This window comes from Panthera tigris, chromosome A3 (genome assembly GCF_018350195.1).
Source record: "Panthera tigris isolate Pti1 chromosome A3, P.tigris_Pti1_mat1.1, whole genome shotgun sequence".
Lineage (NCBI taxonomy): Eukaryota > Metazoa > Chordata > Mammalia > Carnivora > Felidae > Panthera > Panthera tigris.
In genome coordinates this window covers 62052968-62065809 of record NC_056662.1, presented here as the reverse complement: position 1 = coordinate 62065809, position 12842 = coordinate 62052968, and the positions used below count along the sequence as shown (strand labels likewise).

Genomic DNA, 12842 nt, shown 5'->3' with positions numbered 1-12842 from the left:
TTTTTATTATGTTTATTTATTTTTGAGAGAGAGAGAGAGAGATCTGTCCTGTGTACGTGAGCAGGGGAGGGCAGAGAGAGAGGGAGAGAGAGAATCCCAAGCAGGCTCCGTGCTGTCAGCACAGAGCTGGACACAGGGCCCAAACACACGAATCGTGAGATTGTGATCTGAGCCAAAGTCGGAAGCTCAACTGACTGAGCCATCAAGGCGCCCCCAGATGTATTCTTTATAATGTAACACGAGTATGGATGATTTTTGTATAGTGACCTTGAAACCATTTGCCTTGCTGAATTTACTCATTAATCCTAATAGTTTATTTTAAGTTCTTTTGGATTGTTTGCACACATAATTATGTTGCCTGTGAACAATGGCAATTTTATTTACTTCTTGCTAAAACTTCTACATTTTATATCTTGTTCTTAATTTCATTGGCTAGGACATCTAGGAGTGTGTTGAACTGGTGACAGGGGCATCCTTGCCTCATTCTAGGTCTCGGGAAAACTTTCCAAATTTATCATTAGATATGATTTTGCTGTAGTTCTTAGGTAGAGTTCCTTTATCAGATCAGAAAAGTTTCCTTTCTTTTCTAGTTTGCTAAGAGTTTTTATAATAAGTAGATGTTGAATTTTATCAAGTGCTTTTTAAATATCTGTTGAGATGATTGCATGATGTATCTTCTTTATTCTGAATTACACTGATTGACTTTTGAATGTTCACCCATAAACATTTGTTGCATAACTGGACTAAACCTCACTTAGTCATGATGTGTGATCCTTTCCACACATCATTGGATTTGATTTGCCAATATCTTTATTTAGAATTTTGGCACCTGTGTTCATGAGAGAGAGAGGTCTAGAACTGTTTTTTTCAGCCAGTAAACAAACTACCAGGGAGGAAGATTTATAAGATTATCTCAGATATTTCTATTAGGGTTTTTATTTTTGTTTTGTGGCAGGGAGAAGAATTGTTTGGTAATTAAGTCCTTTTTCCTCTTCTAAGTAATAGTCCAGTTTGGGTGAACAAGTTTGAATATACCAGGTAATATTCCTGCCCTCTTCCTCCCCCTCCCCTGCTTCTACTGGTAACAGAATGAGCTCCACATCAAATGTTGCTGCAGTTTTTCTCCCTCTTTGGGTTTTGATGTGAGGTCTAGGATGATTTTTATAGTTCGTAAACATTTGGACATGGTGTATGGTTACCAGTTACCAGCAAGGGTTCACCAAGGGAGAAAAAATGCTTTTTGTGTGTGTGTGTGTGTGTGTGTGTGTGTGTGTGTGTGTGTGTGTGAATGGGATAGGATTACTAGGTTAGTAAAGTTAGAAAGCTAGCCCCAGGTTTAATGTATCTTGATGTCAGTCAGCTAAGCATTTAACAGAATGTCCTATATCTTCATGACTAACATGGGGCATGTGGGCTCATTAATAATAGTCCATCTTTTAGATTGATTCGACTGTAGGTTATTAGCTGGTTGCACAAATAGGGACAAAGAAGGGGTGCCTCACAAGGCAAGGAGAGGTATGATAAGGAAGGGGCTCCTTCTGGGTGGGGGGCTGGAGTGGGAGGCCAGATGGCCCTAGAGTAACAGGAGACAAGGCCAGAGGTGCTACTGAGAAAAGACGACTAGTGGAAAGAGGGAGAAGCAGTTTGCTCTAAGGGTCCAAAGTCGAAAGGAGGCTGGTGGTGCTGACAGATGGCTGGGAACCTCCTTGGCACCCCCTGATCACTTGCCCCTGCCTTCCCACACTCAGGGAGGTATTGTCAGCTGGGCCAGCATTTTCTCTCCACTTCATTTTCTTCTGCTGCACAAAATAGCTCTAGTTCTGTGTATTCCTCCCTGCCTTCTGAACTGTCCCTGGCTGAGGCCTCCAGGAGAGATTTCCACATCTCCAAGACAAAGACATCAGCATTAGATCTGACCTCACTTCTCAAGTAACTTTAAGAAACTTAAAAGAAAATAAACAAAAACCTATATTTTGACCCAGTGATTCTCCTTCTAGAAACCTGAGGGAGACAGATATAACCAAGTATATTTATTGCAAGGATTTTCGTAATGGCAAAAAAAAAGGGGGGGGGGAGAAGGAAGGGCACAATTTAAGAGCCCAGTGGGTATTGGGGTTATGCACACATGTGTACAGTGAAATAATATGCAGTCTTTGAATTTTTAAAAATATTTTTACAACATGGGAAAATACAAAGAATGTGAAGTATTTACAAATTATTTAATTTCATTTAGTATTTCATTTTAAAAGACCAAACAAAATACTTAGTTAACAGCAGTTGTCTTTGGAAGACAGGATTATAAGTGATCTTAATGTCCTTTTTTGCACTTTTGTTACCAATAGCAAAAAAGTGTATTTATATGTGTGTGTGTGTGTGTGTGTGTGTGTGTGTGTGTGTGTGTGTGTGTGTGTATATATAAATTTGGTGTAAAAATGATTATAAGAAAATTGGGAAATTAGAACATTTGATGTTGATGATCTTAAGAAATTACATATTGAGGTGTGGTATTGCATTCTATTGTGTTCTGCTTTTTAAAAGAGTCTTTATCTTTTAGAGATACTAACTGAAATGCCTGTAACATTTATAGATGTTTACAGATAAAATCTGAGATTTGCTTCAAAATAAGCCAGTGAAGTGGGTAGGAGGAAAGAGGAAACAAGATTGGCTGGAGTAGTTGGAGTTGTTAATTATTTAGGTTAGGTGAAGGGCCCTGAGGGTGTGATTACATTAGTTCCTGTACTTTTGTAGATGCCTGATATTTTCCATCATAAAAGGTTAAAAAATTAGAGACTGCTGGCTAAATGAAAAATCAAAAGCATGAAGACCTGTCACAGGACCAGTCTTAGGGTCTACTGATATCCGCCTGTCAACATCTTCACCCCTGGGTGCTTGGGTTAAAAGGAGAAGGCTATTGGGGTGCCTGGGTGGCTCAGTACGTTAAGTGTCCAACTTCAGCTCAGGTCACCATCTCGCTGTTCCTGGGTTTGAGCCCTGTGTGTTCGGCTCTGTGTGCTGACAGCTCAGAGCCTGGAGCCTGCTTCAGGTTCTGTCTCCTTCTCTCATTGCTCCTCCCCCGCGTGCTCTCTCTCTCTGTCTCTCAAAAATAAACATTAAAAAAAATTTTTTTTAATTAAGAAAGTAGAAGGCTATTTAGAGAAGCCCCATTTCTGAATCCCACCTTGCTTTATCCCCCCTCACAGTGTGATTCTGGACAGGACTTCCCTGAGCCTCAGTTTCCTCCCATGAATAGTAGGAGATGTGCGAGGGAGAGTGCCTGAGAACATGCTCACCCCCACTGCTCCATAGCTGGGGGCAGGTAGACCCTGAGATGGGAGACACCCAAGTATCTACCATCAGAAGGGGCAACTAAGGTCTGGCCATCTTGACAGGGCTATAGAGGGAGCTCTTCAAACTTTTTTGTTCATGCCACCCTATTAGAAAACTGTTTAAAAAAATAATTTTTTTTTTAATGTTTATTCAGCTTTGAGAGAGAGAGACAGAATGTGAGCAAGTACAGGGCAGAGAGAGAGGAAGACACAGAATCCAAAGCAGGCTCCAGGCTCTGAGCTGTCAGCACAGAGGTCGATGCGGGGCTCAAACCCACAAACTGTGAGATCATGACCTGAGCCGAAGTTGGACACTTAACCGACTGAGCCACCCAGGCAGTCCGAGAAAACAGTTTTTTAAAAATGTTTATTTATTTTGAAAGAGAGAGAGCAAGTAAGGAAGGAGCAGAGAAAGAGGAAGAGAGAATCCCCTCCACATGGGGCTCATGCCCTGAGGTGAAATAAAGATGCTTGGGGTGCCTGGGTAGCTCAGTTTGTTAAGCATCCGACTTCAACTCAGGTCATGATCTTGCACTTCTTGGGTTTGAGCCCCACATCATGGCTCTGTGCTAACAGGTCGGAGCCTGGAGCCTGCTTCAGATTCTGTGTCTCCTTCTCTGCCTCTTGCCTGCTCACACTCTTTCTGTCTCTCTCTCTCTCTCTCTCTCTCTCTCTCTCTCAGATGAATAAACAGTAAAAAAAAAAAAAAAAAAAAAAATTAAAAACAAAAAAAGAGTTGGATGCTTAACAGACTGAGCCACCCAGGCACCCCTAGAAAAAAAGTTTTTAAAAATTTCTACCTCTATTCATATAAGGATTATATACGTATACTGTTTTATTAATACATATATATTATAAAACAGATACAAAAATTTTTAAAGAAGATGAAATAACAATTATTTAAAAATGTTTTTATTACTTAAATATACAAATTTAAATTTTAAATTAAATATTATTTTTAAATGTTTCTACTGTAACACATACCTTATATACTTTCTCATGGGACAAAGTACCCTCGGTACTGGGATTCATCATTACAGACAGTGGCTCTAAGTCTGCGTTTCAAATAGTTTTCTTGACAATTTTGAATTATTTTGGCCAAGCACTCCTCAACTCCCCTGGTACTTGTATTCCCCCTGCTGACTGACAAAGGGCTGGCAGGGGGAGGAGAGGGCCAGCTCTGGCCTTTGTAGGTGCCCTGCTTACTTTATTCATGTTCCCTTCACTCTGGAATTTCCTTGCATGGGTCTTGTAAAGCGACTGTCCATTGTGTGAGCATTGATTTGGTTAAAAGTGCTCAACAGAATCTGTAAACCTGTGTCCTTGGGCATACCTCATCTGAAACTCCTCTCGCTTTGCTGGAGAGCAATTGAGTGAGGCTGAGGGCTCCTTCCCTCGGGGGCTGGCTGCTCGCCACCTGCTCAGGGCCCACTGTCAGTCTGTGTATAAACGAAAGCTAAAGTTGCTTATTTATTTTGGATTACAAGTAAATGTGAATGAAAGGGGGATGAATACTCCTTTTGGAGACCCTGTTCTAGGAAGTCCCAGACGGGCTGTGGCTCTCTTCTGTGTGTACTGTCAGTGTCTGGCTGTGTTGTCTTTTGCTCAGGATAGCTGGGCAAGTCTCCTGGTAAGTCTCTAGAAATGCTTTGTTTTGGCAAGTGGGCTGCAGTGTCTCCGTTTTCATTTCTCTTTTCCATGTGGCTGTACTCCTGTCACTTTTCCTTTTTTTTTTCTTTCCTGCTTCACTCAGTTTTTTCCTTTTTGTCTTGCTGTCCATTTTCCTTTTCCTTTTATTTTTTTTTTATTTTTTTTTCAACGTTTTTTATTTATTTTTGGGACAGAGAGAGACAGAGCATGAACAGGGGAGGGGCAGAGAGAGAGGGAGACACAGAATCGGAAGCAGGCTCCAGGCTCCGAGCCATCAGCCCAGAGCCTGACGCGGGGCTCGAACTCACGGACCGCGAGATCGTGACCTGGCTGAAGTCGGACGCTTAACCGACTGCGCCACCCAGGCGCCCCTTCCTTTTCCTTTTAAAAACATAACCAGCTATAACGACTGTATTTATTGAATGGCTTCCTTATTGGGCACTAGGCACTAAGGAATGAATCAAGAAGCACCGGGTATAACTTGTGCTGGCAAGAATGGAAACTGGGAGCCCTACTAGGGAGGCAGTGTGGAGATTTCGGTCAGATCTTCCAGTGCACGAACCCTCTGACCTAGTGGCTCCACAGCTGTACGTACATCGAGATCTCACATGGATCGAACGGTGGAGCTCAGGGATTTTCATTGCAGCTTTGTTCGTGGTATAAGAAACTGGAAATAATCGTGGGTCCGTCAGCAGAAGAGAGAGGGTTAAATCCCCCCTAGCATCCACCAGTGGAACCCTCCACAGGGGAGGCAAAGTGACTGGGCTCCAGTGACATCGCTGTGTGTAAAACCCAAGGTGCAGAAAGATGTACATTGTGTTTATAATTAAAATGTAAAAATAAAGCAATATATTTATTCTAGAAACTTTTAGAAAGGAGGAAAATGACTAGGAAATGAAAGACCCCCTTCTCCCACCACTCAAAACGTGAATATTTTGGTCTTGTTTTTTCTTCTAGTAAGTCAGCAATGAACCAACTATATTGCTGTCTCCATCCCCTCAATATGAGGCATCATTCTTATCCTTTCTGATTATGAATGTAAAATGAGTAATACATGGTGATTTTAAAATGCATTAAGCTAAAGCAGAAGAAGCCAGTGTAGTTCCCATATTTTCTTGTTTTGTAGCTTTTTGCTTTATGCAAGTGGTGAACCACTGTCTCTTTTAAATCTCTGTCTACATCAGCCTAATTTTTAGTGGCTACAGTACTGTATCATAAACCACCCTAGATGGACCCTCCTGGGCACAACTTGCACCCTGGCCTGGGTTTTTCCTTGTATTAAGGTCTTTCCTAGAAGTGGTAGATATGGCTGAGGCCAGGGTCTTACTTTCTCCATTTTGACACGTGCTGCCAAATCCTGAAGAAAAAAGTGTCATTGTTTCCTTCAGTACTTCCCTGTGTTAGTCTTTATGGTCTTACGGTATATTTCATTTATTTATAAAATTTTTTTAAGTTTATTTACTTATTTCCAGATAGAGAGACACAGCATGCAAGCAGGGGAAGGGCAAAGAGAGGGAAAGAGAGAGAATCCCAAGAGAGAATCTGCGCTGGCAGTGCAGAGCCCGATGTGGGGTTGGAACCCACGAACTGTCAGATCATGACCTGAGCTGAAATCAAGAGTCAGTTGCTTGAGGGGTGCCTGGGTGGCTCAGTCAGTTAAGTGGCCGATGTCGGCTCAGGTCATGGTCTTGCCGTTCGTGAGTTCAAGCCCCGCATCAGGCTCTGTGCTGATAGCTCAGAGCCTGGAGCCTGCTTCACATTCTGCCTCCTCTCTCTGCCCCTTCCCTGCTCAGATTGTGTCTCTCTGTCTCTCAAAAATGAATAAATGTTAAAATATTAAAAAAAAAAAAAAAAAAAGGCGGACGCTTAGGACACTTAACTGCTTAACCAACTGAGCCACCCAGGCACCCTAATGTATTTTAACTTACATTAAAATTAAGGATCTCTTCATTGTTCTTTTAAGTTGCTTATTGATTAAACAACTTACTCCCTGCCCCTCCCCAGTCTGTCCCTCTCTGCTTAGGGAACTGATGGAAGCTTCTTTTTGTGCATAGCTCTCTTGTCCCCTGGTTGCTGAGGGGTGCCCACATGGAGGGTTGTGCAAGGGTCTGACTTCTGCTGCTGTGCTCCTCTGCTTCCTCCAATATGCCTGCCCCGCCTATCTCTTCTTGCTGGGATGGGCTGCCCCTCCTGCTGGTGAGATCAGCACTATTAATAGTCTGCTTAATCCTGCCCGTTGTCTGGGTGGAGGGAGGAAAAAGGAGGGGGATTCCCAGGACATCAGGGTGCTGGTGTCCCAGGACATCAGGGTGCAAGTGAAGAGACCTATGACCTGTGGTGGTGCGTCTTCTGGCAGTCAAGCCTGAGGTGCCTGAGAGCTCAGAGCCTGCTGGGAGCCTTTGAGGGCAGGAAGTGGGCGACCTCACTTGCTGGGGGACCAGCGAGGGAGATGCCCAGGACACCGTCTTGGGTAGTGGGAATCCCATGTCTGATCTGGGGCCTCTGGCTATTCCACATGAGAAAAGGCAGCAGGAGCTGGTGAGTAGGGCCCTCTCCGGGCCTTTGTGGACTTTGAAACCCAGCACTTAGTAATGTGTTTTTCTTATGGTCTATGAGAGATTATAAAGTTTTTTATGGGGGGAGGAGGATACAGCAGTTTGCTAAACTGGGCAGTGCGGAAGGTGGAGGATTGGGCTTTCTGGGGTCCCTGCAGACCAACCTATATGTATCCAGCAAAGCGTTTGGGTGTCTGCTGTGTTCCAGGCATGAGGTGGGAGGGGATGGGATAGCATCGCCAATCGACTGCATAGGCAACAGTACAAGTGCTGGTGAAGGGAGAAGGGAGCGCTGGGGCGGGACTGGGCAGTGAGTGCTAATGGTCCCCATGGTGGAGCCCCCCAGGGCTGAGCCAAGGGTGGTAAAGAGGAAGGGTTGGGGAGGGACTCAGGCAGGTTATGGGGCCTCTCGCTCCTTGCCCCTGTTCCAGGTGGGACAGGGCAGGTGAAAGAGGCCTCACTGTGGTTCTCTGACTGGGAGGAGACCTGGCTGGACAAAGGTCGAAGAAGGGCAGCTGTGCGGGTAGGAGCTTCACGGCCCAGGTGTGCGGGTAGGAGCTTCAAGGTGCCCTTGCTAGCAGTGTTTGAATTTAAAAGGAAGCCCCAGTCCCGCAGGGTTTGGGGGTGGGGGGTGGGGCAGGGAGCAGTGTGAGAGTCTTTTTCAAAGTTACTTCAATGGATGTCTTTCTTTCTGATTGTAAAATTAAAACTATTGACTGTGGAAAGGTTGGATTTTCTATTCAGAAAAGTATAAAACAGAAAAACCATCCTGAACCTCCCATACTTTTAGGTTGAATAATATGAAATTGTCATTTTTCTTGGTCAAAAATAGTCAAATATCAACAATTTCATGTGGATCAGCCAAATATGAGCATGTTGCTATATTTCCTCATTCTTTTTTCTTTGAATGAGGACTACTTTGAGAACTGAGGGATTCTCAGCTTTTGGGGTAGATGTATTATTTAAATTTTCATGTTTCAGGGGCGCCTGGGTGGCGCAGTCGGTTAAGCGTCCGACTTCAGCCAGGTCACGATCTCGCGGTCCGTGAGTTCGAGCCCCGCGTCAGGCTCTGGGCTGACTGCTCGGAGCCTGGAGCCTGTTTCCAATTCTGTGTCTCCCTCTCTCTCTGCCCCTCCCCCGTTCACGCTCTGTCTCTCTCTGTCCCAAAAATAAATAAAAAACGTTGAAAAAAAAAAAACTTAAAAAAAAAAATTTTCATGTTTCATTTCTCACCCCAACCACCCCCAAAATCCAATTATCCAGTTGAATGGACATTAATAATAAAATAAGGTAAATCATTAAAGTAAAAATTCTGTATTAGATTTAAATTTCATAGAATGAGGATCATAAATATAAGTCCTAAGTTTGTCTTTTTATTTTAAAAGGTAAATTAAAAATGATTTTTGAATTATGGAAACTTAATTACTGAAATTCAAAATAATTCTTCTCTAGGCTCCATCCCTTTCCCCCTTCCCCCCTTCCCATTGATTACATTTTTTTTCTCCTATGGAACGTCCACGTGAACTGTCATTCATTCCCTGATAGCCATTGAACACTTAACTGGATGCCAATCGCTGCTCTGAGTTTCAAGAACACAGACTAAAGCCCCTGCTGTAGTGTAGCTCAAAATATAGCAGGAGAAGACGGGCCATAAATGATAAGTTCATTGAATAAGCGTACTATATCATTTATTTTAGGGGATTTAATGACTAGGGTTGAGGTGCTGGAGGAGGAGTCGTAGTTTTTGGGTAAGGGGTATGCAGTTTTCACTGAGGCCTCACTGAGAGGGCCACATATGAACAAAGACCTGAAGTGGGGGCAGGCTACCCAGCTGTGTGGGGGAGGAGCAAGCCAGGCAAAGGGAGCAGGCTGTTGTGTTTGAAGAACAGCAAAGAGGCCCTGTGGCTGACCTGAGCACTGGAGAGAGAGTGGTAGGAGACATGAGAGGGTCAGCACCAAGGGCTCTGTGGGGGATGGGGCTTTTACTAGGAGTGAGACAGGAGCCACTGGAGGGACTTGGGTGAGGCATAAGGTGACCTGACTTCCCCCCTCTTGCTGCTGTGTTGAGAGCCAACCCCAGGTCCAGGATGAAGCAGGGAGCTGCTTAGAGGCTAGTCTAGCTCTCTGGGTGAGACGGAGATGTGTGTGGCCCGGAACGAGACAGTAGCAGTGGAAGCCTCCAGAAGAGGCCAGATTCTAAGTGTCCATTGCAGGTAGAGCTGACAGGACCTACTGGAAAGGTTGGATATAAAAGGGTAGAGAAATACAGGAGACAGTTTACTCCCCCATGGCCTGATCTACTGGATTGATGGACATGAGGAAGGCTGGGGGGAAGGGTGGCAATTTGGTTTTGGCCACGTGGAGATCAAGATGTTAGGCATCTAGGAGAAGCTACCTACCTAGTCACCAGTTGGGTTTATGAGTCCAGAGGATGCGGGAGTGGGCTGGGCTGGAAGTGTTTATTTGAGATGCCTTGACATACAGTTTGTATTTAAAGTCACAAAGCAAGGGACCAGGTCCGAGGACTGAGCTCTGGGATGCTCCCACGTAAAGAGGTCAGGGAGAAGGAGCAGCCCCTGAGGTGAGAGGAACACCAGGAAAGCTGTGTGCTAGAAACCAAGGAGAGGAAGGATTTCCAGGAAGTGGGAGAGAGTGACCCCTCATCAGAAGATGCAGCCTGAGCATGAGACCCTGTCACTGGAAGTCACTGGTGACCTTGGCAAGAGAGGTTCTCTAGCTAAGGAGGAGAATCTTCTGCTAAGACCATAAAAAACAAAACAAAACAGAACTCCTCTGGGCAAAGTAGAGCAGAGGTGACTGGGTGGCGCCCCAGGCCTGTACGCCTTCAGGTTACCTGTCCCTTAGAGGGCATCCGCACACACCAGTGATGCTGCAAACAACGGAGCCTCAGAGAGGAGGCAGGAGGGCTGAGAGTGGCCCCAACATTGGTCTCAAGGAATCAGCTTATTTCTTCTACAAGGAGGGATATTTCTGTCCTTTAGAGAAGCCACCAGCCTTTCCCTGTGTGGCCCAGTGCACCCGTGACTGTGCGTCAGGATTTGTTGTGAGCCTGTGGTTAATTGGAGGGAGGCTCAGTGGAGAGGAGGACATTTGCTCAGGTTATTAAAGCTTTGTCTCTTCTGTGCCGAGGCCCTGACTTCTGCGCTCTGAGCAAGGCGCTGCTAACTGAGCCACATTCAAACACGCCTCATTACGTGGGACTCAGTCTGTGTCCATTTAGGCACAGAGGGTCCTTGCTCACCCCAGAGTCTCCCCAGTCTCCCTTTGTTTCCCTTGATTTTGTTTTTCCCCTCTTTGTCAATTAAAAAAAATTCTAGTAGTGAAACCTGCCCATCAAGTAGAACAGTATCAGAAGGGTACAGAGTAAGGGATAACAGGGCCTCTCCCCCAAACTCCACATAACCCCAGAGGTGATCACTGTCTGCTCTTCCATGCAATTCAAGGCAATTCATCTCCTCCCCCCATCCCGCCAAGTGCCAGCCCTGAGTTTCTGCACAGGCAGCTGGCACCACTGCTTGCTGTTCCATCAACAGTCTGTGTGGGGCTTCATTCCACATTCTGTCTGTCCATCCAGCCTGCTGCCTTTTCCCCAGAGCAGTGGCGGCCACTATTCAGTACTCCTGCTCCATTGCTGTTGATTTAGGTTGTTTCTGGTTTGAGGTTGTTAACAGTGTTCTGTTTGCTTCTGTGTCTTTCTGCTTTGGGAAAGATTATAGCCAACTTTCTCCCCGTGGAATTTCTGATTCCTAGGTTAGAAACCTTTAGTTTTGAGACAGGCTGCCAAATCGGCCTCCTGAAATATGCCCATTTACCTGTCCACTAAACAGAGGACCCTGTGACAGCATGTTTGTCTCCCCCAACACTGGGCATCACCAGTCTTGGAGTGTGCCAGTCTGACAGGTGGTAAAAGCTACTTCGCTTTTTACTCTGGTTCCACCTGATGGCATAGTTTAGCTGGCTGCCTTAGACCACCCAGAACATTGTTTCTGTTTCTAGAAGACACTCCTGGATGGGCAGCGTCCAGCAGGCAGAGAGGCCTGGGGGCCAGACCCAGCCCTGAGTGGGTGCTGCCTGCTGGAGGACCTTGATGGATCTCTTGCCCCTGTTGGCTCATGTCTAGAGGGTTTTTGTGTGTGTGTGTGGTTTTGTTTTTTGTTTTTTTAATGTTTGTTTATTTTTGAGAGAGAGACAGAGTGCCAACAGGGAAGGGGAAGAGTGAGCTGGGGACAGAGGATCTGAAGCAGGCTCCATGCTGCTGACAGCAGAAAGCCCGACGGAGGGCTTGAACTCATTAACAGTGAGATCATGACCTGAGCTGAAGCTGGATGCTTAACTGAGCCATCCAGGTGCCCCTCATGTCTAGAGTTTTTTGTTTTTTGTTTTTTTTTTTAATGCTTATTTATTTTTGAGACAGAGAGAGACAGAGCATGAACGGGGGAGGGTCAGAGAGAGAGGGCAACACAGAATCTGAAGCAGGCTCCAGGCTCTAAGCTGACAGCACAGAGCCCAATGCGGGGCTCGAACTCATGGACTGTGATATCATAACCTGAGCCAAAGTCGGACGCTTAACTGACTGAGCCACCCAGGTGCCCCCCCTTTTTAAAAAAAAAATTTTTTTTTTTTAATGTTTATTTTTGAGACAGAGACAGTAGAGTTTTTAGTCAAGTCTAGCCATGGTTCTGTCTAGCAAAGTGCTGAAAGTGTTTTGACCACAACTTGTAGCTGGAAATGAGTGTAGCATAGTGACTGGCATGTGTGTGAAAGTTGCACAGAACATACTCCCCCACCCCCCTCCCCAGTCACATGTGGCGTACTCTGATATCTTTTTCCTTTATTCTGTTTTTTAAAATGCTGCTCCTGAGAACTGGTGCCTCTCTGGAGTTCTGAGGAACGCATCCTGGGGTTGGGGGATTTCCAGCGGCCTTAGAGACTTGGAAAATGTCCTCTACAGAGAAGTTCTTAGAGTGGGGCCTAAGACTGGGTTGTGAAGGGGACATTGCATAGGAGACCCTAGCTTGGCCTCAGCTCTCCCAGGGTTTTTTCCCTTAAGCTGCTCCAAACCTGTGTCCCTGTGTGGGGTACACAGTTCCATTCAAACTGAAGTGTGGGCCAAGCCCTTGGCTGTCTCCTTCCTGTCATGCACTGGGGCAGGGGGCACGAGAACAGGGTAGACAATCAGAAAGAGGGCCAGGAAAGCCCTGCTACCCCACAAAGCTTCTGTGGAGGGTCCCTCCACCCTCCCTCTGCTACCCAACTTTCTCTTGTTTTAGGTTGAAAGGGTGGCCTTTCT

General features: G+C 45.4%; 1 protein-coding gene across 3 annotated transcripts in view; it reads left to right on the top strand.

Annotated features, from left to right (window-relative positions):
- CNNM4 (cyclin and CBS domain divalent metal cation transport mediator 4) overlaps positions 1-12842 on the top strand; it is a 41449-nt gene that overhangs the window by 15955 nt on the left and 12652 nt on the right. The gene's annotated exons all lie outside the window — the stretch shown is intronic.